Raw genomic sequence first — 27,299 nt, forward strand, 5'->3', positions numbered from 1 at the left:
ATTACTTAAAAATTCTAGGGGGTTCCTGGTAGTCAACAGGCAGACCTGAGGCATGGTACTGACCATGCTGTCACTGCTTGGCTCTGGAAATGGTCCTTTGCTGCTCTGAATTTTTTCCGGATTTTGTGTTGAGGGACATGGTTTAATGAGAACTATTGGTGTTAGGTGGGTGGTTGAAGTGGATGACCTTGTAGGTCTTCTCCAGCCGTGGAGTTTCTGTGAAGAAGGCTCTGTTTTGCTCTTCTTTCTCTGAAGGTCTTGTGGCTTGAAGGTTTGCGTAAAAACTGCTCCAGATTTCCTTTTGGCACACAAATAGAATTGCATGCTAGTTATCTGGGTATCTTCTTTCTTGCTTCTAATACTGGCACACATCTCATATTTCTTTTTCATCTGCAGAAATATGACTGTGATGATTTTACCGTAACAGCCTATGTGTCTAGGCGGCCCATTTGGCTCGCCGTGGCCTTGAGGCACATGACCTTGGGAGGGGCAGAGGCTGTCCTTCTTTGTCTATCACTGCCCGGATTGGCAACAAGACACTTCTGGACTTGAGTTCAGCCAGCAGCTCTGATGCCTTTTAGCTGCCCTTCTTCTCTTTATTTTTCTGCGTATTATCAACTCAGTGGAGGGCAGTTGATAATATTGTCTGTGATAAACAAAACACATAAATTCCTAACGATGTAATAGCACTGCCAATTAGGAAAGTTGCCCAGCTGCTCCCATTATAGTACCCTGTTTTTCAGGGTATTCTTGAAAACTTTTAACATTTGAGATGAAATTTTTCAGGGCAGCTGCTTGAGAATTTTTTGAATACTTCAGCTTAAGTGATTCAGTAAGACTGAGAACAAAGCTGGCATAATTTTTTTTTTTTTTTTTTCATGTTAAAAGAAAACTTCAGACACTGTCTTTGGTATGCTTCAGTATTCCTGTAATTTGGAGCAAGGATGTAAACTTTGGTAGGCCCCCTTGACCTTTGTGTGAGGAGTATTTCTGCGGTTTGTGCAGACGTGCCCGTGTTTAGCCTATACTTTACCCCATAGGGCAAAAAAACTCCAGAGCTGCTCACATATGCTGAGAACTGGTTTTAAAATAAGACAGGGGAGGTTTAGGTTAGATATTAGGAGGAAGTTTTTCACACAGAGGATGGTGACACACTGGAACAGGCTGCCCAAGGAGGTTGTGGATGCCCCATCCCTGGAGGCATTCAAGGCCAGGCTGGTCTGGTGGTTGGCGACCCTGCACATAGCAGGGGGGTTGAAACTAGATGATCCTTGTGGTTCTTTTCAATCCAGGCCCTTCTATGAGTATAACCAATTGAATCTTTGACATATCCAGCTCATCTGCACATGCTAGAGAGTCTCTGTGCCTTCTTCTGGCACTCAGAGCACTTGTGAATCCTTAACACCGGGCAGACTTTCTGCTGCATTTGTCTTCGTGTGCCTTAGGTAGACACAGAGCTGCTCAACCGGAAGATGAGGAGTTGAAGATTGCATTTGTAGATCTTACACACAGAGAGGATGATGCAGTGTGCAACCTGAACTTTGTCATCTCACAGCTCCTAAACGTGGAGACTGCTGAACTAAGCAGATTTGTAACATTCTTGTTACCTCATTCCTCTGGAATAATATAGTGTATATAAATTGACATTCAAAACAGCTCTGATCCAAGATCTCGGTGTGCTTTTAAGCTTCACCTATTACCCCATGAGGTAGGTGTAGCACAGTGAGGACTGCACAGCCTGGCAGGGAGCAGTTGTAGGGCAGGATGGGCTATGCTGTGCAACAGATGGAGGAGGGCAGAGGATCATTCCTATTCCTGGACAGTACAGTCTCAGGAGAGAGAAAGGGTCTTACAAATCAAAGTTCATTTCAGTGTTGATTTATGAAGAACTGCTTTTCGAAGCTTCTAGTTTTCTGCCATATTGCCAAGCACTAGTTAAACAGATCTCACAGGGAAAAAAAGTAAAACACAGTGAAAACAAATACGTGAGCAATTTGAAACCTTGGTTACAGAATACTGGCCAGTATTGAGAAGAAAATAATCCTCCTGTCATCATCATTGTGCCTCATATTAAGAGCACACCTCTGCTCTTATTTATTTTTTGAACTTCTTCAGCTATCTCCCTTCAGAAGAAGACTTTTGATTGAATTTCTGTTTATTTGGTCTAGTCAGATGGAGATTATTTCCAGTTTGTTTATTCAGTGCCCCATATTTACTGTATTTTATCCACATGAATAGGTTTGCATGAGAACAACGAGAAAGTTGCATGAGGAAAGGAGCAAAGAGTTAATTTTTTTTTCTGGACTACATGGTTCTTTGGAATACATTTCTCTAATGATTCCCCTGGTCCTCTTAGGTCCATCTAAATAAATTCTCTGTTATGGAAAAGAACTTTGCAGTCTATAATACTGAGAGACAATTCTCTCTTCAAAAGATCTTGTTTATATATCCCAGAATCACAGAGTGGCCCAGGTTGGAAGGGACCTCAAGGATCATGAATCTCCAACCTCCCCGCCACATGCAGGGCCACCAACCTCCCCATGTAATACCAGACCAGGCTGCCCAGGGCCCCATCCAATCTGTCTTGAACACCTCCAGGAACAGGGCATCCACAGCCTCACAGTACTCCAGATGGGGCCTCATGAGAGCAGAATAGAGAGGGACAATCATTTCCCTGTCCCTGCTGGCGAATCTTCTTCTGATGGAAGTAGTTCTTTCTTGCATTCAGACTCAGTGCAGCTGCTCCAGTTTTCCCTCTCGTGGCAGTGGTGTAAGAATAGGTGAGTCACAGTTCGCCAGAGGTAGTGTTTTTTATAGAGCCAACCTGTTCATCTTGGAAAGATTAACAAATTTCTGTCAAACAGGTGAGGTGTTGTCTTGCAGAGAAGCAATAAGCAGGCCTGGGAAATTTTTTGATGTCTACCACAAGATTTTCAGTGCTCACTGCTTCTGCCCTTCAGCCCCTTGGGCCTTGTACTGCTTGACTGTATAAGTAATGTGGAGAGGGTACAGGTACATCTCAGTAATTCTACCACAACAAACACTTTCCAAAATTAATGAATACTTAATCGAAAGGAAAACTCAACTAAAATCTGTAGTTAGGTGACGTACTAAACGCATGGCCTTTCATTATTGCAAGGCAGACTTTCCCGCTATAGGCAAATGCATGTTTGGGAACAAATAAAAAGAAGATAGCCTATATTCCAGCAATTTGCTCCAGACAAAATTTGCCTTCCTGACTTCTTCAGGGGAGCACTCAATATTTTTGTACACTGTAATTTGTGTATTAAACCATAGTCCTCAGTATAACAACATATTAAGGAGCAGAGAAAGCTATACAGAACTCAGTCATTATTTAAATATGCTCTGGGCTTTCATTCTGGAGTAAGTGGATAACCAGCTGCTCAGATACAAATATTCTAATTAAGACAGTAGAGTAAGACTTGTTATGAAGGACAAATATAATTCTCAGTTTTAAGATGGCACAGAAAAATTGTGAACTTCACATTGCAAAACTGAAAGATGCTGAACTGAAGGGGAGCCACAGCTGATGTGCAGACACATGTGAAGTGAGCTTATACTGCCATTGCAAGTGTTTTTTGTGTATAGGAATCAGGCTGTGTGCCAGTCGCCTTTTCTGCTGCTGGGGCTGCCAGCACTCGCTCCTAACCTGATGTTGCTATTGGGACAAGCCTGGGCTCTTCGTAGTCACTTTGCTGCCTGAAATACAGCCCTTTGTATCATTGTCAGACACAGGAATGAGGCTTACTGAAGGAGCATCAAGCAGTCAAGTCTCTGTGTGCCCATGACAGGAGGCGGTGGGTGGATGAAGGCCTGCCTGCTCCATGCTGGGCCAGTGCTCTGACAAAAGGCCCAGTGCCACTTAGGAGACCAGAGCTGCTTTGTTTGGCCTTCTGAGCAGCCTGAAAAGCTACCTCAGTGCTATTTGTGGGCAAAATCCAGGTTTCTGTGTAAGAATGGGATAGAAAGAAAGGCTAAAAGAAAAAAAAAAAGCCTATATTCCAAAAAGGTTTAAAATCTTGGCTGTGTAATCACTAGGAACATCTGTGACAGTTACTCTCTGATTTAAACAAAATCGTTCAGCTAGATCAGCTGGGAAATTGATTTAGGATGTCAGCTCAAGTGGTCTCACTCTACTAACATGAAACATAGCTTTGGAGATGAAACTTTGCCTCTGGCTGAGTGCTGAAGTAGTGAAACTCCCGCTCTCAGTTGACATTTGTAGTTCAGAGGATATGTGATACCACAAGATATACCTCTCATCCCATGGATTCTCACCTTACGCAGCAGAGCAGAAAAACCGCTCCCTTGTAGGCACGGAACGATGGAATGGATAGGATTCATTCACAATACAGGCCATCACTAATGTCAGCAGTTAATGCACAGCACAGCATAAACCAAGAGTACAGCTTTGAGAAATGCGGTCTTGTTTGAGGTTTTTCTTTCTAGCTAGAGGAGCGTGCTGCTGTTAATCCTCCTATGCTCAGGAGCACAAGCTAGGCTTTTTGAGAGTGTCTTTATTTTCGTGCTCTCCTTGTTTGTTATTTTTCTGCCATTGTTCATTTAATAACCTCGATTTGGAGATAGGAATACTTGAACTTTAAATACTGATTCTTAGAGAAACCATTGAAGGTGAAGCAGTTTTTATGAGATTCAACATCTTTTTACTTGTCCTGTTTACCCACTGTCAATGCTTGCCAGAGAGTTCTGCTTCGCTTGTGCATGTTCCAAAGGATGACAGTTCCTTGGGCAGGTATGCACCTTACCTTTGTTTCTTGCTCCTAGCGAAGGGTCATTACTGGAAAAGTTGGACCAAGTTTGCACTGATGGGATCAGATTCTGTCTGTTGAGAACATATCAGTTTTAAAGAATTGGCATGGAAATGGTGAGTTTGAAATGTATGATCTTTATCAGTGTAATCTTAGGTCTGCTTAGCCTCTATCAGGCTTCTCACTTGTAGTTGTGGAGGGCATTCTTTCAGGAGTACAAGGGAAGTGGCAAATCTCTCAGGTAAATCAGCTGGGCTGGGATTTATCATTATTACCATTGCTATTATAATTTGAAAGGGAAAAAGCTGATTTTAGACATGCGCTTTTCTCTGCAGTGGGTTGGATTTACATTATTTGGAAGGAGCTCAAGCATGCAGATTAATACATCTAGCTGAAGAGGTAAGGAGCTTGCTGCATTTAACAGCTCACTGATGGAGGCCCCGGGGCTGTGTCTCTTCCAGTAGTGCATGTGCTGCAGAGGTCACAGAATCACACAGAATCACAGAGATTGGAAGGGACCGCAAGAGATCATCGAGTCCAACCCCCCAGCTAAAGCAAGTATCCTACAGTAGGTTGCACAGGTAGGCATCCATATCTCCGCAGAAGGAGTCTCCATAACCTTTCTGGGCAACCTGTTCCAGTGCTCCATCATCCTTACTGTAAAGAAGTTCCTCCCACATGTTTGTATGGAACTTCCTATGTTCAAGTTTTAGGCCATTGCTCCTTTTCCTGTCACTTACACACCACCAAGAACAGCCTGACCTCATCCATTTGCCTCCCAATGCCCTTTAGATATTTATAAACATGAATCAGATCTCCCCTCTGTCTTCTTTTCCCCAGGCTGAACAGACCTATATTACCCAGGCTTTCCTCAGAAGGGAGATGCTCCAGGCCCTTTATCATCTTTGTGGTACAGATGCCTCTGGCCCCTGCCATGCTCTTAGTCTCGGTCTTCAGAGCAGGGCAGTCAGAAACAGGCAGCCTGTGGGAGATATCTCTGTTCTGTGCAAATTCCCAGTCTGTGCCCAGAAGCTCTTTGGAAGAAAGAGGGCTGTTTAGGACCAAAAACTGCCCCGGGGACTGTTGTAATGCTTCAGTGGTGTAGACAGCGCGGTTCTGGTACATGAAGCATTCCCTTCTCTGGTTTCTCTCACTGATGTAGACATGGTCTTATCAGGAGATAGGACCAAATAAAGGAAAGGCAAATACTTGGTTCCTGTCACTCGCTGGCATGTTTGACACATCTGTTGCAAACCCTGTTGCAGGCTGTATCAGATTATGTAGTAACTCTGGACAAGCTGCCTCCATAGCAGCTTCCCAGCTCAGCTGGACCAAATCTTCCTGGGAAGCGCCAGAACCCGGTTCCACTGTAGGTTTTGCTGGGCAGGATCTTGCTAGCAGCAGAGATGTTCAAGAGATGTTGCAAATTTGCTTTCAAAATCAGTGAAAATATTTGTGGGAAAGTCTCAGCATTGGATACAGAAAAGTGTGTCTGCTGTGCCTTGCGTGTAGTCAGTGTGCTGCTGCACGTTGCCAATGCTGTGTTTGATTTTAGCCTACCCAAGACATTTTTCAGACAGCCTTGTGCATTGTGTTCTCCAGGCATTATTTCTTGGTTGAAACACAGTGGACAAATTAATGCAGAATCTTTGCTTTTACACATGCTTTTAGGAAAGGGAATTCAACCATGCAGTTGTTTCTGGACTTATTCTTTTTTCGTAGTTTCTCTATATTTGTGATTTTGTTTTCTTCTGCTGGCAAAGAAGTATTTGTATTGGTACCTCAGTGTGCATTACGTGGTGGTGTTACTGTGCTGTAAGTAGCAGCATGTAGCTCTCCTGTCCAGTCATGTCAGAGATCACTGATGCATGTGTGCAAACAGTTCAGATGGGAAAATTTGGTTGCAGCTTTCAGGGAGTGTCAGCTTCAATCAGATTGATCCATATTGTGTTGAAATGTTCTTGTATGTAGGTGTGTGAGGAATCACGGTCAGGAGGTGAACTAAAGGACTGGTACTGCACATCTCTTTTCTTAGAAATGAATTATATGCTGAATAAGTGAGCTAGTTGTGTAGTTTCCTTAGTATAAACATAGATTTCATTTGACATATATGTTAGACTTATGCTGCTTTAGGCTAAAGTTTCTTGTTTAATTAATAAACAGTTGTGTTTTTATTCAAGACGAGTCCTTCCCCACATTCTCCCTCTGTCTTTTAATGTGGGAGCTCTTGGTTCCAGTTTTGTGTTCCTAGTTTCGTGCTTCTGTAGCTAGTACCAGCCTGGTGTATTCTAACACCTTTTTAAGATGTTTTGATTGTGGTGATGCTGCATGTCAGATGCCATCGCTGGAATTTTCAAGTCACAGGCAAAGCAGAAGGGTTTGAATCCAGCTCAGGACTCGGGACAGCCTAATATGGATGTAGAATGTTTCTGGCCTCTGCATTTCAGAGCATGCTCAGAGCCTGCCAGCATCTCACTTTGGACTGTTTGTATGATGAATTCATCTTAAGCAGTAAACAAAATGTGGTTAATGCTCTAAATAGACTTCTCTGTTTCTTGGATTCTTTGTGGTTCAACTGTTTCTTTAACTTCAATAACAACATTTTTTTCTAAGCAGAATTCATATTTCAGATTTTTGTCGCATCCATGCATGTCCACAGAGCAGAACACTATGTAGCACTATGTAGCACAGTTGTTTCTTACTAAAAAAAACCTGAACTTTGATGATCAATTCTACTCTTTTTTTTTCTTCTAATGTTGATATTTGTCTTAGCATTTACAAATTCCCTTTTTTTAAAGTTCATCCTGAAAATGCTATTTTTGATTTAGCTTTAACTATTATGGTAAAAAGAGCTGAGCTATTCTTTGTTAGGGCACCCATGATCCTGGCCAAGCAGCTCTAGGTGTCCCTGGGTGAGTAGATGTTGCACCCAACAGCCTCCACAGGTCCTTTCCAACCTCAACCAGTCTGTAATCCAGTTGCTGTCTCCGTAAGACTGCTTCAGTTCCCGTAATAGATGCCACCTAAACTCTGACTACTGGGCTAGGTTGCTCAACTTTTCCATTATGTTTACCAGGAAGATTGATTTAAAATCAAAATCTCTTTGGTCCCTCTCCAGAAATGCATGGTGAAGTTTTCTCAATGGGAAACCTTGGATCTGGGTTCCCAAACAGTTGAGGCTGTGCGGTGGTGGTAGGAGACCTGGATGTCACACAGTAACCCACCTCAATGGTGGTCTTAATAAGTCATATTAACAGTAGAAAAAAGTCCTCCTGGGTCCCAGTGCTTTCTGCTTATTTTAAAATATAGTTCAATAGAGAGAAAGACATTTCCTCTGGAATGTTATTTCTAGCCCTTGTTTGTTTGTTTTCAATAGAAAGTCTAGAGGGAAGAAACTGGTTTCTGTGTTGTACTCAATGCCCTTAGATAGGAGGGATTATCTTGTTAAGTTTTGTCACTGATGACCACAGCTAGTTACCAACTCATCAGGTTTCACCTTTTCTGCTCCACTGTATTGAATGAAAGAGTCACTGGGGAATTACACGGGCTGTTTTTTTCTGGAAGGCTGGCTTACCTACATGTAATTGCCTGGCTATCTTAGACAGTAAGAAACTCTTCCATAATTTAATGTGGGTGACTTCTGTGACCATTATTAGTATTTAAATAATATTAAATAATGGTGCTTAAACATTGTACTTGCTTTCTGCTATTTTCTCATGTCATGAAATTACTGACCACATACCTGTTGGCAGCCTTAGCATTTTATTTGTAACAGCGTTGGGATCATTACTTAATTTGCCTCACTCTTACAAGGCCAAACATGTGCAAACCAAAGTCCCCAGCTCAGACTGAAAATATAGGTGTTCTTCTGATTGAGATGCTCCCTGTGATAGAAAATGTGTTATTTCTGCCGCTATCCCCAACAGAATTATCCAAGTTAATTGTTTTGGAGATGTGGGAAAGTGATTTTTCATATAGAATTTTCATCTTCTTTAAGAAAGTAGTTAATTAACCCTTGAGGAGTCAATAATTTGGTGCAAGGAGCTGCATGTAGGATTTTTGTAAAGCATAATTAATTCCTAGATTTTTGTTTCATCATTTGGGCTCAGACGAGACACCACTGGACAGATGAATGAGTAGCAATTATGTAATTTGGAGGTATATCTGGACTACCTTAAAGAGCATGAGACTATTCTGAAAACTAGTAAGGAAAAAAGGGCTTCTTTAAAGAAATTAGTGCAGTTTGTTTGCCTGTGTGGTCATAACTGTGAGGGTACCCATAGCATTGTAGGTTATTTCATTTTTCTCTTGTTCTCCGCAGTGGTCTTGTAACACATAGGTTCTGTAACTGAAGGAAAGTTCCTCACAGAAAACTCCTTTGGTACGTGATGAAATTCTTAGTTTTTCTGATGAACAAGGGAAAAAGTTAGCTAAAAACGAAGTAATTACTGAGAATGTAGAAGAGATGAATGTCCTATACTCTCATTTGCATGTAGTTGTCAAGTTGTCAAGTAAACTTGAGGAATTATTGTATCATTAATATTACTGCTACTTGTTATTGGTAAGTAGTAAAGCATTAAAGTCTCATGACACATCTTCTTAAAGCCTTATCCAATTGGAAATGAATATAATTTCTTTGCTTTTTTTTTAACTTAAATTTTAAAGACTATTTAGAGACTATTACAAAAGCTGTTGAGTTTGGGGTTCAAGCACAGCACTTTATGTGCTTAAGTACTTGTCTTGGGGGTGCAGTGGGCCAAGTTAGTTGCACATTCAGAGTGAAAGGCTGAATTAACTAGTAAAAATATGACATCTTTAAAAAACACAGATTTTTTTGTATTTGAGCCTTTTCTCTTGGCAGTGTTCTTTAAAAAGCTAAAATAGGTGATTTAGCAAAATCATCTCTGACTGGCATTCAGCCACAGAAGGCTTCTGGTGCTGTGCATCGTGAAGGACAGAGGCTCTGTCTCCCCCAAGCACTGTACCACCTCTACCTCCTGCACCTGCTGCCCACTCCACTGGCACCCCAAGCAGCCTGGGAGTTGGATCTGTCTCCTTGGAGCTGTCAGGGTGGAGCAATAGCATAGCTAGTTATTTGTAGAGCTAAGAGATACCATGTTTTTCCATGAGGAACCAAAGTCTAGGCCAGTCTTCTTTTCAGCTTTCTGTAAAAATTGCCAAGGACGGAAATTAAATGAGAGGGAAGGATGGCTTGTAGCACAATCCAGTGAAACCCTGTCTCAAGTAATTGTTTGTGGGCTTGTTATACTATCTTGAAAGGAAGCAGGCATTCACGTGCTTTATTTTTAGCTTGCAAGGGAAGAGGTATTTAATGTTCCTTTCTGTCTCATCTCTGAAAGTGTTCTACTAAAGCAGGATCTGCAGGCTTGGAGCTGGTTAGCCCAAGACTTTCCTGCCTCTGAAAATGTATTCCCCCAAAAGGATATTATTGAAATTGGTTTTCACTATAAAATTTTAACTAGAACTGTTTCTGAACTCTGGAGTGTTAAAACACTTTGCTGCTGGCAGCGATTTGCCATTCGCAATGTATAGTGGCTGCATTTTGCTCTCAGGAAGTCATAAGCATTTTCACATTTTTATTGTTGAGTTGCTTGTGGTGCCATTTGCTTTGATTTTGGCTCCCATTAAGTTATTTATAGTGTGTTTACTTAAATTTTTCTAAAGGAATATTTTTGTCTGGGACTTTAATAGTATTGCTGGACCAAGCCTTAAATCTCTAAGCAGAGATGGGATAAACTATTCAGTTACAGTAAGCTCTGAAAAAGATTCCTTCTTTCCTCCCTACTCCTCCCTGTTCTCTGAACTTCAGTACAATTGCTCATGCTTTAGGTTACTGAAAATCAATGAATTATTTATTATACTTGGTTTTCCAGCAGTAGGATAATGAATGGGCTTGCAAGATGTTGCTGGTCAGTAGTGGGACTCTGGGGTCAACGAGTGCTTCTGATGCATCTTTAACCTTCCTGTGAGACTGCTTTTATTTCCCTCTTCTGTGAAGTAGCAGAGCAGTGCCAGCAGCAAAGAAATGAGAGCTGTGATCTTCCTTAGTGGGTAAGACAGCCTGCTAAGTGTGTGGTAAAAAGAAAGCGGGAAGTCGGTGATTATTAATTTTTAGAAAATGCATTTCTATCAGTCTTCAGTTTGATTCCTAATGCTAGCAAAAGGAGAAGCTCTGCATCTGGGGAGTGTAATTCTGAATTATCCGTAGTATCTTTTCCCCTACTATGGCATGGGCTGTTGTTATTTTAAGGCTTAAGACCTCTAAGAATAATAACAGTGGCCTGGCATTGCTGCTTATATTGAGCAGCGTGACTGGGATAAATAGATGAGAGATACAAAAGAAGAAATGGCCATTTTGTTTTCAAGACCAGATTGGATGGGGCCATAGGCAGCCTGCTCTAGTACCAGATCTGGAGGTTGGTGGCCTTGCCTGTGGCAAGTGGGTTGGAACTTTATAATCTTTTGGTCCCTTCCAACCCAGGCCATTCTGTGATTCTGTGATTTTTGTGCACTTAGTTTGCTTGAGTAAAGGCAATATATGGCAATGCTAAAAAGGAAGAAGATATACCTCTCAGAGGCTCTTCCCTAGATTATAAAGTCAGCCATTACTTGCTGCCCTCCTAAAGAAACTTGCATCCTCATGCTGAGCAGGCTGATGGGGAACCCAGACCTGACTGCCAGGTGGTGGCAGGAAGCAAACCCACACAGGAGGAAGCAGGGGCAGCTGATCAATGCCTCCTTTTGATATCAGATGTCAGAGAGGGACTGTCACTGCTCTGCCATGTAGTGAGTCCTCTGCTCTGGGCTGTGCCCTGCAGGAGTTGGTGCGTGCTCAGACTCTGCAGAGGAGGAGCAGAAGCTGGCTGCACACCTGCCAAGAAAGGGAATCCTGAACAACTGCTCCCGCTCCGAGGAGATTGGGAGCTGGGCCAAGGATTTCATATGTGGGTGATTAAAATTAGACTCCTTCATCCATATGTGTGTCCTCATTTTGAAAACATTGCCTGCCTCACCTCTCTTCTCATATTTTTTGTGTAGTCCCCTAATGGGCTAACGATTCCCCATTTCCTCCAGCTCTGACAGCATCCCTTGTACTCAGTGAAAGTAAATTTATCTTTCTGTAATCATTCAGCACTGGAACAAGGCTTCTGTCTTTTATTTTCCACCACTATTCTCTGGATAAGTTTGTTTTTGTAAGAGAAGAAGGTGATAGTTTCTCCTTGGGAAAAACAGCCAAATGTGGAATTCCCTGTGGGGCTTTTATGCATGACCAAATAGAGGCCTCCCTGCAGCCAGTGCTGTAAGCTGTGGGGAGATGCATCCCTAATGGAGAGGGTTCCCCAAGAGTCGTGGGTGAAGGCAGCCAGACCAGAGCTGAGCCTGGATATCCTGTGCTCATCACTGGCCTGTTCTGATCCTGAGAATAATAACCATGAAACTGTAAAGAATGAACAAGGTGGCCAAGGTGTGTACTGAGTGATCTCTGATTGTGAAGGTGTACACTTGCAGTAAGCCACATGAAAGCGTTGGAGCCATTTGGGGCATCACAATATAAGAAGGACATAAAACTATTAAAGAGTGTCCAGAGATGGGCCACGGTGAAGGATCTGGAGGGTAAGGTGTGTGAGGAGCAGCTGAGTTCTCTGGGTTTTCTCAGCCCAGAGCAGAGGAGCTTAAGGGCCGTCTTACGGAGGCTGCAGCTCCTCAAAGGGAGTGAAGCGGCAGCGCTGAGCTCTGCTCTCTGTGACAGCAACAGGGCCCGAGGGAATGGCGTGGAGCTGCATCAGGGCAGGGTTAGGAAAAGGTTCTACACCAGAGAGCAGTGGGCATGGAACAGAGCAGTGGACTCAGCCCCCAGTGCTGGAGTTGAAGGAGCATTAGACAGTACTCTCAGACATAGAGTTTGGGTTGTCCTGTGTGAAACCAGGGACTGAACTCTGTAATCCTTGTGAGTTCCTTCCAGCTCAGGATATTCTATGGTTCTGTGGTCCACTGAGTAAATACACATAGATACAGGTCATTCGTGATTTGGTCTAATGTCTTGAAGCTCTGAAGCATCCAAAGACCCAAGTGCTTCCAGAAAAAAACCCTTATGTGTCAAAAGACTGTGTTTTTTAATGTTCCCCCTTTCACTGCCCTTAGAAAAATTAGTAGACTTCCTGTACTGCCTTTTAGAGACTACTAGGAAGTACCCATTAATGCTACTGTTTCCTAAGCAGCCAGGCTTCTGCATCCTCTTGCTGCAGGCTGTGTATCCGCTGCAGAGCTTGAGAGCTATGGTAGGGTGAGAGCAGGGGAGACCACATTCACAGGGACTGCTCAGTCCATTCAGGACTGCTACAAATCAAGGAATCCTTACTTGGGAAGCCTCCTCTGGGCAAGGTGAAAGCACGGTCCCCGCTGCAGCCCGTGTGACTCTGTTGTGTGGGCTTGCCCATCACCCTGGTCCTGGCCCTTCCTCATGCATCGCCATACCAGGTGAACAGCGACCCCAGGCTTTTCTTGGGGAAGAATCTGCTCATGCAGAAAGACTAGTGCATTTTTGCTGAAGGAGATGTTGGGTAGTATATGGAGGCTTATTTCTTCCTTCCCCACAGGGCCCCAGTAAGGCTGGATTGGGTGCACAGGAGCTCCCGGTCCCTGGTTTCCCTTCCTCCGAAAGAGTTGCAGGCTGCTGGGTGCAGGCCAAAGTAGGCAGATGAGAGAGCTGATGTACGCACAGTTCTTGCCCTAACATGGAGTGAGGACATGGCTGTAGGGCAGACCCGGATACAAAAGCTTTTTTTTTTTTTTTTTTTTATTATATTAAAACTTGGAACAAAATACCCCATATAGCAAAACAGACTTTATAGCTTGCTTCATCTTGGAAAAAGACTTTTCAAAGCAAACTGCTGGCATTGTCTCCTAACAACCCTGAAGTGTTTGTTGGATGTAGTTTATCTCAAGTCATCTTTCCATTCTTGATTATTTTAAATTGTCCTCCTAAGCCCTCAAAATTAAAGCAGTGTATTAATAACACCACATCCCAATTAAAAAAAAAAAAAAAAGAAGTGAAAGCTGTACACTTAACAGAGCAGCTCTGCACCCTGCCAAATGTCATAGTTTTAAGAGGACTTGCACTTTATAAGTAGCCTATAAGCATATATCCCAATAAGGGATATTTTCCAAGTGCATTAAATGACATTGTGAACATTACCAATGTTAACATTCGTTGTATACTGGCAGGATAACAATGTAAGTTTAAAAGGCAAGATTTCAAGAATTATTAAACTGCTGTTATTAGAATCTTGACAACTGAGTGGAGGGAAGAAACCAAAGTCCTCCTGGAGCAACAGGAGAGTAGGACTCAGCAGTTAAAGTTAAAGCCTGTTGGCGGTAGGAGCCAAATCACCTGTGCTCTTTCCAGCCCTGCACATGTTGGTACTGCTGGGAAGGTCAGCATGGCTGGCTCCACTCAACATGCAGAAGTTGTGTTACAGTGGGAGAAAGCTGGAAATTGCATCCAGTGGAGGAAGTCTTCTGAGAATAAGGTTTCACTGTTTCTGCTGCTTAAAGAAAAACTTGTTTGTAGTAACAATCATCAGGAGGTATATGTATGCATGCACGTCTGCATACATGTCTGCATGTATGTGTACAGCATATATGTATGAAGAGAAGGAACTGTGTGGTTTGTCACCCAAGCATGCTGCTTTTATTCCTTCTTAACCCCCATGGCCATGTAGAAAAACACAAACAGTCATTAGGAAACTCCCAAGGTAGTGTGCATGCATGTGTGTGTGAGGCAGTATGAGTAACTCATCTTCACATTTAGCTAGAGCCTCAGTATTGACAGAGCAGCTGAATCATTGCCTGCAAGCTGCCATGTTTGCCATGGTGATAACTTGATGGCATGCCAGCAGTGCTGCCTACAGTCTCTGACAGGCTGACCTTGTAACAGCATCAACATTCTTTCTTTGGCTTTTGCTGACATACTGTAGGCTCTGGAAGCTGTTTTCAAAACAAATACATAATGAAGTATTGTGCTTGTAAAAGCAATTGTGTTTCCGTCCGTCAGAATATTTTAGGGCGTCTCACCTGCCAAAGGGCAAAGCAAAGAGACATGAAGGGAGGATGCAGTGCTTCAGATAATGTGAGAGGATCTCTGCATGCAGGAGCAATGGGAATGAAAAGTAATCTCTGTGAAATCAGAAGTTAATGGTAAAAATGTGACTTTTTGTGCTGTTCCATTGTAAAATGAATTGTTTATAAAGGTTACAAATAAAGCAAGGACGAGTGAACAGAACAGGGAACATACAGGGTGTAAAAGCAAGAAGACTTCTTGATTTAATGTTTATTGTCTACTCTTGTACATCTTCATACAGACAGAAAAAAATCTCCATCTAAAATAACTTACTGGGATTTCCATCTAGACATTAATCATGGAGAAGTGACAGAGATGCAGCTTAGCAGGTGGGCTAAAGACAGTACCTGAATACAAACATTCTTGGCCCTCTTGGCAGGTTTATCCTGCTCTGTACAAGATGACTTGACACGTGCAGGCTTTACCCACTTGGGATCTACTACAGTTGGTATTGCCACTGCGCACGAGCCCACTGCCCACCAAACTTCACAAGCCCTCTGTTTGCCCAGTATTTTCTCCAGGACCCATCTTGCAAAGGAAGCAAAACAACCCAGACATGAGACTTGCCTCACGCTTGCTTCTGCATTGATCACAGGGACCAGAGATTGAGAAATGCCATTATGATTCTTTTAATTCTTGCTACTCTTGCTAAACAAAATGAATATAGCAACTACTGGTATCCCAAATGACGTTTCCCAGAAAGCTGCTGTGAGATCAGAGACTCTGTTGTGGATGTGTGACAGGATTTCTTGCCATGCAGTGCACTGAAAGCCATACGTACAGTTAAAAAACAGTAGTTGTAATTTTAAAGGATTGGAAAATGCAGTTAGATTAAACCTAGAACTGTGTAGGTTAAGACTAGAATGAAAAATGGTACTAACAAAAGTCTGGCGGCAAATCTTCGTGAGACACCCCAGTTTGCACTCCCCCTCAGATCTATTTTCAGGTGTTGCCAGAAAGGAGATATAATTTGCACCAAGATGCTTCCCCTGAATCCATCTTAAGGTGCAGTCTCCTAGATTTGTTACAGTCAGGTATGTATGCCTGAAGTTCCACTTCAATTTCTACACCTAGAAGTTGAGGTTATTCTTGATTTTGCATAGTGAAGGATAAAAACTGTATTGTTTGCCCTTGTTATTGTTTGTAACTTACCTATGTAAAAACCATCCAGTAGGTAAAGCTGTCTGACTTCACCACATTCTGGCTCTTGGAGGAGCTTTAAGAATAAAAAGGATTTGTCTTGCACGTATCAGTGCATTACTCTGCCTTTATACATACTCTGCTTATATATGGCCAGTAAAACTTGAGCTACTCCAGACAAAAACAGCAAGCACATTGTATTTGTCTTTGGTCTGGTTTAGTTTGTTACTTTTTGCACTTCAGTACTGGGTTTTAACTTGCAAATTTCTACTTGGGCTGCATTTTCCTTAGGGTTTGCCCTTCTCTAAGCACTGCTAGCAATTGAATTGAGCCTAACCAACAAACAGCATGAGACTGAAAGTAGTATTTTCAAAGTGGAGATAACTTACTATGGGATGTATTTCCAGCCTGTAGTCACTTTGCAGGAGTGAGGAAGGCTGAGCCCGTTGCTCTTCAGGACATCTGGGTAGTGTAACGTCTCAGTCCGCTAAAAAGGTTGCTTGAATTTGCTGGGCCTGTTGTTTGCAGTCTAAATGAGATGTCCAAGTTTAGCTTTGAAAGGAGCATTTGAGCCTGAAAAAAAAAGAGTTTTTGTTGGCTAAACCAGTGGTATAGAAGGGGTGGAAATTTGAATGGGCTCCAAGCTGTGGTGGACAGGCAGTGACCAGATCTTTTTAAATGTGGCCACTATACGGGTTCAGATTTGGGAAAGCTTTGGAGTCGGTTGGGCTGTCTAAACAGCCTGAGCCAACTTTACAACAGAAATCTGGTGCAAATTAGCCTTCTGAGGTAACCCTGAAAGCTCACTTCTCTCTATACAGTGAAAGTAGGTAGTTATTCTAATAGTGAGAAAATTCAGTCTTTCAGTGTCTGAAGTTAGTTCCCAAGCCACATAGTTTATAATCTCTTCAGATTTGATCTAGAAGCAGGGACCAGGTCCCAGTGCATTGTCTTCAAGTTAAGTGTCAACTCTCTGTAATGCAGAAGCCTCCTTATAGTCTTGGCATCTCCTGGATGGACAGCAAGAAGGGCTTTCAGGGATGTACAGAACTGATTTGTGGATTGTGAGCTAGCTGTTAGTGGCAGTGCATAATTGCCCAGCTTAGTAGCTTATCCCAGTTTTTTTCCTGTTTGTGTGAGCGGGATCACACAACAGACTCTGTCAGTGTGCATCTCTTAAAAATCAGGTAAGGAAGGTTTCCCTATCAAAAAACAGATGAGAAAATTTTCCTTCTGACAAAGAAGGTTTGAGACTGTGGTGCCTAAAAAGTGCAAATTAGTTTTAAAAATTAATATTGCTCAAGTCTCTGCTTCTAAATCCAAGGGAACAGTGCATTAGCTGCCCCCTGAACTGACTATCAAACTGGACCATAGAAGGAGAAGAGGAGAGTGCTGTGGAAAATAAGGCTGTAGGCTGCGCCAGATTTCTTCCTGTTTTTGTGCACAAAAAGGTCTTGTTACAGCCATATCCTTTAAGCCCCGGGGAGACCAGATCCATAGCCAAGAACGTCTTTTTCATCTCTGATTGCATGCTGCCTCCTACATCAGCCTGTATTTTTTCTAAAAATAATTCTGATTTCATACCTTAGCTGATAGGCCTCCTAGCAGCCACAGTAGACACTGCCTCCTTGGAAAACACACACTAGTATGTACAAGCATTGGCCGCTCTGCGCACAGCTTTTGAAGAGGCATCCTTTGTGTTTTCGTTTGTGCTACAGCACAGTAAGCTTACACTGCGCTCTTTCTGCTTCTCCCAGAACAAACACGTAGCTGCCGAATACCAGGTATCTTATTCAGTGGAAGAACAAGAATTCCTTTTCTTTTTAAAACAAAGAGAACATGAAGTCACTTGGCAAGGGGAAAGAAAGGATTTGTTTTTCTAGTCCATGGGGAAATCTGTCAGGCTCAACAGCCTGAACCTGCTTGTGCTGCACGACGGCCGCCAACAGCTGAGAGAGCATCCCAAGACAGGGGTTGCGTCCTCAGAGTGAGAGTGGGGAGAAAAACTGCCCTGTGCTGTCGCAAATCTTGGTGCAGTCCCCTTATCCCAGCTCATGCCAGAGGTTACAGCAATTTATGTGCTTGGCTGCTGGGACACTCCTAAGCCAGTTCTGCTGCCAGAGGAGATCTGTGTACTGCAATGCTTTGTGTGATCTTAAGAGCTTGCACAAAGCCATGGGGTGCTGCATGTGGATCCAACAGAGGTACCAGAGGTGGGTAACATGCTGACACGAATTCAGAATGTTTTCTCAGTGCAGAGGTATCCATGGCTTGAGGACTTCCTGAGCTAGCAGTGAGGTCTCTGCATTTTTCAGCATTACCGTATGATCAGATGGCGTTACAAACATTCCCAATAGTCAGGCTTGTTGATCTGGGTTGTGACTGGCACTTTTCCTCTCCATTTTCTCCCTCCAGCAAACTACAAAGAAACTCAATGAGTTTCTGGTGTTTAAATTATTACCTATAATAAATAGGCTGGGAGAGAGAGGGCCTTGTTTTGATTTTGTGGGAGAGAAAGTGCTTTGTTTACAAGGAAAACCCTTATCTGCACTGCAAGTTTCCACAGTCCACCTTGTCTAGACTGGAGGTTGCTCAAAACCGTGTATGAAGAAGACAGATTTCCCTCACCCATGTGAGAGGTGAAGGGAAAGGAAAGAAGAACCAGAAACCTGCATGACCACGGGACAAGTGGGACCTTCCTACTGGCAGCCACAGCTTCTCAGCACATGCAGCTTATCCTTTCAGCCCTAGCTGTTTGTGAATGTGGATCTGTGCTTAACAGGAAAAATTGGCAACAAGGAAATAAAGGCAGTGCAGCAGGTCAGTGTGAAGTACGTCAGCATCACAGGGAGGAAGGTCTGGAACTTGGAACTTACATCTAGTGTTTGTATGTGCTTCCTGGTCGTGATGCAAACATGACTGCTTAGATCTGGCTAATTTGGCAGAATTTGACATAAATGCACCTCTAACATTGCATGGCTGACAGCTAGAGGGAGGACAGAATTGCACAGAATCACAGGGGTTGGAAGAGACTTAAAGAGATCATCAAGTTCAACCCCCCCTATTAAAGCAGATTCTCTGCAATAGGTCACACACGTAGGTGTCCAGACGAGTCTTTAATATCTCCATTGACGGACACTGCACAACCTTTTTGGGCAACCTGCTCCAGCTTTCCATTATTCTTACTGTAAAAAAGTTCTTCCACATGTTAGTATGGAACTTCCTGTGTTCAAGTTTCAGGCCATTACTCCTTGTCCTATCTCTGCACACCACCGAGAACAGCCTGCCTCATCTATTTGCCTCCCATGTCCCTTTGGATATTTATAAACATTAATCAGATGCCCTCTCAGTCTTCTTTTCCTCAGGCTGAAGAGACATGAGTTACTCAGCCTTTCCTCATACGAGAGATGCTTCAGGCCCTTTGTCATTTTTGCAGCCCTTTACTGGGCTCCTTCTGGGAGATCCCTGTCTTTTTTGAACTGAAGAGGAGAGCACCAAAGCAGCTGCAGCCATACAGATGTTGACACGGGGGGAGCATCTCTATTGCGAGTATTGTAGTCTGTCATTTCCGGTGACAAAAAAGCTTCCTCTGATTACTGGCCATAGAGAATGTTGGTAACACATCCTGGATGAAGCGTAAAAAACAAAAAGCCACAGCCAAGGAAAGCATGCAGCGTTGGCTCATCCTTCTGCAAATGTTGGCAACAGTCTCCAGGCTGCTGCTGGCCAGCAGTGTCCTATGGGCTCCTGGGCCAATCCTGGGGCACCTGGCACCTACCACCACGTACTCAGGGCTTCTCAAAGAGAACAGGCAGGGAGCCTCTCATGCTTAGTGTAAAGATGACCCAAACCCTGTTCTGCGTGCTGCGCTACTTTGTCAGAAACATGACTGTGTGGCAGTCTGAGTTGCAGGTGAGGTTTATGCCCATCAGACCCAGGCTGCTTTTCACGATCATGGCATTGCAGCTGCAGCTTAGGAGTGGAATGGGTGGTTTTGAGCGTGGTTTGTATACACAACAGAAGTGTCAAATATAAAAAGCAACTGGAAGGCTTTCATCTCATCTTGTCCTGGGTCATAAAACCAGAGTCAAAACATGTCACCTCCCATTTAATGTTAAGACTTTTTACCCCGATATTAGCATGCTAGTGTTTCATGTCTAATCTTTCCATGATTTTGTATGATTCTGTAATTCTATTCTTCAGCATCACACAGAAGTCATTGTGTCTCAGCACTGCTGTTCCTGTGGTGCACAAGTTTACAGTGTCTGTTTTTCTCTATCCATCCCTTATTCATATGGGGCTTACCTTAAGGAAGTGAATAATCATTCTGATAAACCTAGACATTCGTAATCTGACTTACTTTGTCTTTAGAAAACCTGGCTTTAGTCCTGCTGGTACAGAAACATCCAGCAGCCATATCATTGAATTCACTGAGTTCAGAAGCAGGGTCCATTTGTTACTCAGTGTACATTGACTCAGTATGTACTACAGCTAAGTGCTACTTTTTCCTTTGGAGAAGAATCAGAGATTTAGTTCCTTTGTAAAGGGGCAAAAGATTACTAGAATTCCACATGCTTGGTAGTAGTAACAAGAACATAATAGCAGGTCTCTGAGTGGTAATTCTGTGAAACTCGAGCTGGGAAAAAGGGAAGCCTTAAGAAACATCACAAGTGCTACTTGCTTTAAGTTTGAAGTACTGAGGTACCTGGTAGCCAATGAAAAACAGAGCATCTGAGAAGAATCAAATACAGATGTTGACAGTAAACAAAGGCTTTTGCAGCTGCTCAGTTTGTAAGTGTAATCTGTAAGGCTGTCTTCTTTATCTGTGATGGGTGATACAGGCTCAGGCTGTTGACATCTCACCATTTTGTTACTGAGGTGGGTGGACTGGAAATCATGATGACACATTGGAAGTCACTACAAAATCCTGTATTGTTTAAAGGTTTGTCATGGTTTTGTGATTTTTGTTATCAGTATTCCATATTATAAGATTATGTTGTGATGTACAAGATTCAATCCAACAATTTCAGAGCTGTATTTTTTCTTCTAGTAAAAAAAATTTCAAGCTGTTAAAATAATCAAGGGAGAGTACCTTCTTCCCCCAACCTTCTACATATAAGTAGTGGTCTTGCATATACCTGCAAGAATTGCTTGGGAAATCCTTGCCTTCCATCAGGAAATTAAGCCTTCCTGTCTTTTGGGTGAGGGTTAAGCACTATTAACCACGAGGATGAAGACTGGCGCAGTTGCCTTAGGGAGCTGGAGAGATGTTTAGACTTTCAGCTCACTTGATTTATTGCTCAATTATTTGACTGCATCCCAACAATTGTGTGTGAATAGTGAGAGCTCTACATTTCTTCCTGATTTGTATTAGCAGCCTCCAGAATAACAGCCTGTGTTAGCAGCTGCTTTTGCCTTTTTGTGTCTGGGAAAGAAACATTTGAAAGCTTTTATACTGTAGAGTGAATTAGGGAGAGAAAGAAGATGCCCTTGTCTCCAACTCGGCCTTTATGTCCGGTCATTTGGGCTTCCACAATGAGCAGTGAAGGCATGTTGTAATACTGGTTGCTATTTTCTTATCTCCCTATTTATGAGGCATTTTAGAGTGAAGCTTACAGGCATGCAGCTGGTGAAGGATTAAGGGCTGAACAGTGCGGTCGCTCTTGTGTATCATGAGTGATAGGGGAAAGGCAACTCTGCCTTGGCTTCTCCCACTCTTCACAGCAGATATTTACGTTAGTTCTGGTGGAGGGAGTGATGGCTTTGGTTAAGAAGGAGTGGTATTTGACAGTACGGAGCAACCCTGCAGGGAGATGTATTCTGTGTGTTATTTGAGATAAGTTAATTGTCAATTTGTGGGTTTGCCTGATGTGAGAAATGTGAAGTACTCAGGCTGCTGGGAGCAGACACTGCAGATGTTGTTATGACGCAAGGAATATATGAACTGAAACTTCAGAGAAAACCTGCATTAAAACCTGAACTGAATCCTGCTGGGTTTTCTAAGCAGCTCCAGAAATGATAGAAAGGTTCATGTGAACATCAATTAATGACATTCAGTACTGTTGTGATTTGTAAGTAAGGCAAAACATGCCTTGAGCAAGAAAGTTTCTATTATAGCAGTTTAGACCTTCTCTCTCTCTAATTTCACCACGATTTTGCCTCCACTGCATCCCACCTCTTCAGCTCTGACTCTTACCGTTTATTTACCTGTTACTCTGCTCTCCTCTTTCCTTCTTCCCCTCTCTCTTTTCTTCTGACTTGCCATGCCCTTCTCTCTGAGAGTCTCCTGTTCTTGGCCACTGCCCTCTGGTTTGGCTGGGCTTGCTCTCCTCCCAGGAGGTGTGGGGCTCTGGGAGAGCTTTAAGAGAGTCCTCTTAAATATCATTGAGACACCTCCTAGATATTGGGCTGGTGGTGGGGCTGTTTGATGTCAGTGCGAAGAGTTCTAGCAGGAGTGGTCTGCTAAATATCTGTCTTGAGTATTTCCAAGCTTCTTATTGGTGTGATTGTCTTATCACATCAGGCTTGGAAATTTTTCTTGCCTTCAGAAGAATTCAGTGAGATAGAATGTGCTGTTCATCCCATTTTGTAGGCGAGGGGCTGAGGTCAGAACAAAGAGGAAATTAACCTAAATTACAAATCGGTATAATAATGCCTTTTTAGCAATATACTCTTTGTTTCAATTTGGATAGTTTTTTTTAAGCATGAAAGCAAAAGAGTGTGAAAAAATGGAGTGAACCAGCAGTTACAAGGCTGCTGAAACAGGAGGTAGGGAGGAGTCAGGGAATCACAGAATTATGTTATTATTGGACGTGCAGAATCTTGTCCTTGTATTGAAATCTGTCAGCATTGACAACATGATTTTTTCCGTTTACCATTGATTCAAAGCTAAGTTATTTTCAAGATAACCTGCAGAGATGGATTCCCAGAAACATACGTCATAAGAGCCCAGAGGTAAGGACAGTTGCTTCTCCTGGTGGCATTCCAGTTTCAGGGCTCCGTAGCTGTAGTGACAGAGTAAGAGATCCAAACATGTGTCTTCTCAGTCATCAGAGGATGACCTGACTTCTCATTGTGCATTACTTCTTTTGGCCTTTCAAGAGAAATTCTACCACAGACTCGAGAAACACTTCCAACAAAACTGTTATAAAAGTAGAGTATGCTGATGGTAGATATTGTGTTTGATAAATCCACATTTGCTTATTACAGACTCCTGTTGGAAAAGGTCCCAGCCAGCTTGGCTTTTCACATGGTGCTGTAAGAAATGTTCTCCTCTTTTGTGTGCAAGTTTTGACCTCTGTTATACATGCTTGCTGAGTGTCTGAGCAGATAAGCTGATTTCAATTATCTTTCAATTGATTGTTTTCTATTTGTTTTCAGCTTAGTTCTATTTCGAAAAAGAAAAAAAAAATTCAAGGTACTTTGATTTAGCTGTAGCAAGAAGTAAACAAGTGAAGTTTATCACTGCTGGGGAGAACTCAGATCCAACTCCGACCTCCCAGGGGAATAAATCAGGGTTAAACGTAGATTTTCAGATGCTGTCAAGGGATGCATAGGTTGCAGTACTGAGTTCCGCATAGTGCGAGGAGTGGGCTGACTGTACAATGGAGAATAAACCTGATTCCCTTTCTCTTGTTTGATTCATTATTCTTCTCACCTGTGTTAAGGAAGAAACGTGGTCCCAAATGAAGAACTCCTAGTAGAGTTTCGTATATGGAAAATCAGACCTACATAGGCTTTCCAATGCAGGATTTGTAAGGCATTTAATCTCTGGATTACATAAGGTGTCCAGATGCCTAGTATATTTTCTGAAACTTGCTCTTACTATGCGTCTATGTGGTGATAATTTTTTTTTGTAAAACCAATTTCCTTCCGTAAGCCAAAAGTAATGTACCCAGTTATGAATGATGTTGCTTTTATTGTATTCCTTCAGACTTTACTGCATGCCTCCTGTAGCTTGCTGGAGCAGTTTTTAAAATAAAATGTTGTCGGTGATATTAAAATATAAATAATAATTGGCTTTAATGTAGAAGTCACATTTCACTCTGAAGTATTTATGCAAAGGATTCAATGTGTTTTACAATTAAAATAATTTCCATACTGACACCAACCTCATTGCTGAAGACAAACAATGCTTTTGGTGTCAGATGTGATAAATCTGGGATCAGAACGTTTGAAAGAAGAATGAGAATGTAAAGGAGAAATCCATTGCTTTTCCTGCACATGGCACCATAGAGTGGTTTGGGTTGAAGGGACCTTAAAGGTCATCCAACTCCAACCTCCTTTCCATGTGCACCTCCCACTAGACACAGCTGCTCAGGGCCCCATCAACCCAAGCTTGGATGCCTCCAGGGATGGGACATCACAACTTCTCTGTGCCTGTGCCACTGCCTCACTGCTCACTTCACTGAGTAAAGAATTTCCTCCTAATATCTCATCTAAATCTCCTCTCTTTTAGTTTAAAGTCATTTCCTCTTGTCCTATCACTACATGCCCTTGTAAAAAGTTCCTCCCCATCCTAAGGTACCTGGAAGTACTGGAAGGCCTTAGTGAGGTTTCCCCAGAGCTGCCTCTTCTCCAGGCTAAGCAAGCCCAGCTCCCTCAACCTTTCTTAATAACAGAAGTGCTCCAGCCCTCTAAGATTTTTGTGGCTCCTCTGGACTTACTCCAACAGCTTCACACCTTTTTTGTGTAGGGGGCACCAGAGCTATTCAGTATAGTCCTGCAAGTGGGGCCTCACAAGGGCGGAGGAGGACAGTCACCTCCCTCACCCTTCTGGTCACACTTCTTTTGATGAAGCCCAGTTGGCTTTCTGGACTGCAAACTGACATGTGGTTATTGGCTTATGATGAGTTTTCCATCAATGAACTCTCCCAAGTCCTCCTCTTGAGGGCTACTCTCATTCCATTATCCACTCAGCCTGTGTTTGGGATTGCCCTGTCAAGGCCCCCCTGGCTTGCAGCCTTTCAGTGTGTTGACTGCACATATAACTTCACTGTGTTTGTTTTTTTAAACTAAATAAACTAGGCGAATACAACGTTTTCCAGGTAAATGTGCACTCTGCTCAAACACAGTTCCTTTGGAAACAAATTTTAGATTGTTGCAAATATCTCTGAAAGTTTATCAGAATCCATAATAGGCAAACGTTTCTGGTGGGCAGCTGCTACATGAGAGTAGCCAGGATTGGTGTAGATGACATTTTACACACTGTGGGGTAAGAATAACTTGATGCCCTTCAGATTCGTCCCTCTTCTAACAACGTCATGAGATAAATTTATTACTTTATGTAGTCTGCATTTTGGTTGTCATTTCCCTCACCCCACAAGGCTCCATTTTAAAGTGCAGGAAGGAGCCTTGCTCCGTTTCATTATGCCTATTTTTACCACAGTTGAATGATCTGTCATATTCCTGCTAACTGCGGATGCTCCATGACCTGCATGGATTTCGGAAGTGCTGCAGTTGCTGCAGACCCACTGCCCTGTCTGCATGGGCAGGATGGCCAGCACTCTCAGCTGTCCGTCAGGCTGACAAGCAAACACTTCATTTGCATTCCTCCTCAAAGAGCTGGCTGACTCTCTCAGTGCTAGTTAAATTAAAACTCTTTTGATCAGATGCAGCTGTCTTCAGCTTGATTACTTTAAATACAATTTCCTAGCTGTCTTCCCCCAACATTTATCTGTAGATATATTAGTAATAACTGTGAAGAATAGATAAGTACAATATCTGCTTTAAACATACTTACGCAGGTGCCTCATTTGGAGATCAGTGGTGTAATTGGTCAGTCATTTCTAATGTGCTCGAATCCCAAAAGTTCAGTCACATCTGTCCCCTGGGCCACAGTTCATTTACCTTGACAGGTCACAGAGGTTTTGTCTTGACGATGGCCCATTGCTGCTGACCTGAAAGGCTCTGTCCTTTCTGCTGGCAATTGGAAATACAGCAGGGATTCTTACACATCATAACCATCCTCTCTCCCTGGTGCAAATGTCCAGAGATGCAGGGTTTCTTTTGTTCAGAACTGCTGAAGAGATGCTTTAGGGCAATGAGTGAAGTGCAGCTCAACAGTGGGATGAGGACCGATGCTGCTTTTAAGATGTTCAAAGCTGGCTAAGGAGAAATAGATCCTTTGAAGCTTGGGATAAGTATGGGATTTGAGGGTATTACAGGGGCACTTTAAGACGTTCATTGCAGTGAGTGGTAGAAGGAAGAAATCCTTCCTGTCATGCTTGATGTTTTGTTAGTTTACATCCAGAAGAAAGGAGAGATTAGAGGTTCTTGGCAGGAACAGGAGGAAGAATTCCAGAATGTAGCAATGCCCGTTGGGCAGAAATTCCACAACACCTTTTAAATTTTTATGCAAGGTATGCAGAAGTCAAATTGCTGAGTTTCAGGGCTCCTTCTTCAGAAAAGGCTGCATCTGGGAGGGAGCAGGTCAGATGTAATCCAGCTCTCCTTCAAAGTCAGGACTACAGCCTCTTGTTTTGAATGTCAGGCAGTGAGTAGCAGGGTGCTGGCCTCTCCTCCCACTTGCAAGGTACAACTGAAATAAAAGATGATTTCTAAGGGAAGAATCAGGAGGAAAGAAGCTGTGTGGGTTTTTGTAGTGCATGCATATTGCAGTTACAGAGCTCTTGGGTTTTTGACAGGTTACTCACTGGTGTGCACCCTTTGGTAGAGTTAGATTGGGAAATCTGAGGATGCAGTTGAACTGATTCATGATTAGGCATAGTTCATATACCAGAAGATGGACAGACAGTGGAGGAAGATAGCAGCATCCATGTGTTCAGCAGCGTGTTCTAAGTCACCTGTAGGTGTTGTGGCATGTTGTGGCACAAGCAGATCTGGATTCCCAGACATCTGTGTCTCTTTCATAAACAGTCGAATCAAAAACCTATTTTATCACTTCTGTTTCACCTTTTTTTTTTTTGTGCAGTGGACACCAATCCTGTATGTCATTTTCGGCTCAAAATATGAAAGCTGGGAGGCCACTTAGCTGTGTTTTATCTTGGGCAGAGGAGTTTTGGGGGAAGAGCAGAGAGGGTTTGGTCAGTTAGGTTTTGAAGCTCATCTGTAACATGAGCCAGAAATTAGCTTACAATTCTTTTTGTTTTCAGGGAAAAGTAGGGACCTAAGAATTCTGCTATACGTGGCATCTTATAAATTGTCAAACGTTGTCTCTGCAACTATTTTGATAACAGTTCTGTTGGGTTCAGAGTTAAAGATGCCTC

General features: G+C 42.8%; 1 protein-coding gene across 16 annotated transcripts in view; it reads left to right on the top strand.

Moving 5' to 3' along the window:
• The window catches only part of DTNA (dystrobrevin alpha), a 215,296-nt gene that overhangs the window by 54,105 nt on the left and 133,892 nt on the right, over nt 1-27,299 (top strand). Inside the window, exon 1 of one of the 16 annotated variants that reach the window (XM_042870117.1) lies at nt 4,887-4,906. The exons of the other annotated variants lie outside the window; for them this stretch is intronic. The gene's annotated coding sequence lies outside the window, so the exon portion shown is untranslated. Of the gene's footprint in view, nt 1-4,886; nt 4,907-27,299 lie in introns of those variants that run through there. 16 annotated transcript variants of the gene reach the window in all.

The sequence above is a fragment of the Lagopus leucura genome, unplaced genomic scaffold (assembly GCF_019238085.1).
Source record: "Lagopus leucura isolate 7727_CA_CO unplaced genomic scaffold, USGS_WTPT01 Super-Scaffold_100002, whole genome shotgun sequence".
Taxonomy (NCBI): Eukaryota; Metazoa; Chordata; class Aves; order Galliformes; family Phasianidae; genus Lagopus; species Lagopus leucura.